The 1,578-nt window shown below is 44.2% G+C and overlaps 1 protein-coding gene across 1 annotated transcript in view; it reads left to right on the top strand.

Annotated features, from left to right (window-relative positions):
* Positions 1-1,578, top strand: part of ACAD11 (acyl-CoA dehydrogenase family member 11) — a 29,142-nt gene that overhangs the window by 328 nt on the left and 27,236 nt on the right. The window lies entirely within an intron of this gene.

Raw genomic sequence — 1,578 nt, 5'->3', positions numbered from 1 at the left:
GTAACGCAGGTGACACCGGTGACACAGGAGACAGGGCACTAACCCTGGTGGCGGGGCCGCCGCCGCTCCCCTGCCCCGGAGCGCCCGGGAGGGGCGGGCAGAGGAGCCGCTCCTGCCGCCCGCCAGGGAAAGTGGTCAGAGGTAGAGCCCTTTGGCGTCGCGATGGCGAGCAGCAGCCATCGATGGATTTTTAAGATGCATTCTGACTTAGTCCAATTAAAGGCATGTCCTAGCTCGCCCTTTGAGCTGTTGGAGAAGGCAAAGTTCGCGATGGCGGCCGAAGTGCCCTTTGTCACACTCGGCCTGTGGGCGGGCTGTGTGTTGGATGGGCTTCCCACTGTCCTCAGAGTACACCCACGATTGTTTTATTGCCTACACATAAATCGCAATTTATGTGCTCCATCTTTAATTGCACAGCGAATAGCAATGTTCACAAACACACACATGGCTTAAGAAGTCAATGGTGAAAGCATTAGGCTGTCACCAGGTAAACAAATGCACGAGAGCAGCGTTAGGATGAGCTGAGATTCCTGTTACTGCCCGGGGAGCATCATGCAGTGTGCCAGGGAGGTGCTACACCAAAAAGCCTCTGTTCCATAGAGCACTGAGTTCGTTTGCATTCAGCAAATCAGTGGTGTGGCTGCACGACTTCATGTCAGGAGCTAACTATTAGAAGTAAAGTTTTTCTAAAAATAAGGATTAATTCCTTTGTAGGCGTGACCTTGACTAACTTATCTGCAGCTGTCACTAACAAACAGTGAACAATTTTTCATTGTCTTCTGATGTAAATATGAAACATTAATTCATTCAGTCTGCCCTAATCTTCTTCAGCTGAGGAGCCTTAGGAGAGTAGCTAATAGTAAGTCATAGTAAAGTCTGCTAAAATTTTGTTAGTATTTATGCTTTTACTTCTTGGTCATGTAATTACAGTTCAAGGCTTCAGCTGGCCTAAATTTGTTTTGTTCCAGGCAAAGTGTTGTCAGTCAAACTTTTTAAACTATTACAAACTGTGTCCTAACTGCTTTGGGGAGAATGGAAACATAATGGGAGGAATGATGGCAAAAGTTCATTTGATTTTTATTTTCCAATAGTTGTCTAATTGTTTATTGGTCTAGGTCAGAATGCATCTTAAAAATTAACACGATTAAGGAGAGAAAAGCATGCAGATTAACACTTGAGGAAGAAAAAGGATCAATGAGCCTTGAGGAAAATAAAGATCAATGAGTTTGATTAGAATGTGATAGACAAGGTGTTATGAAGGGTTTAACTGGGTTGTCCTTCTCTGTTACACGTGATTGAAATGTCTAATTTTCTCTGTGACTTCAACATGCATTCTTTAAAATTTTACAGTTCCTATAGGCTGTCCTTAAGTATAATCTTAGGATGTGATAATCAGGCTGGCAAACAATGGGGCTTGGTACTAGAATAATCAGTAATATAATCATAAAGTAGAATCTTAGAGTGGTTTGGGTGGGGAGAGACCTTAAAGATCCTCTAGTTCCAATCCCCTTGCCATAGGCAGGGACACCTTCCTCTAGACCACATTGTTCACAGCCCCATCTAGCCTAGGCATCCACA

The sequence above is a fragment of the Zonotrichia albicollis genome, chromosome 1 (genome assembly GCF_047830755.1).
Source record: "Zonotrichia albicollis isolate bZonAlb1 chromosome 1, bZonAlb1.hap1, whole genome shotgun sequence".
Lineage (NCBI taxonomy): Eukaryota > Metazoa > Chordata > Aves > Passeriformes > Passerellidae > Zonotrichia > Zonotrichia albicollis.
This window is presented reverse-complemented; position numbering and strand designations above follow the sequence as displayed.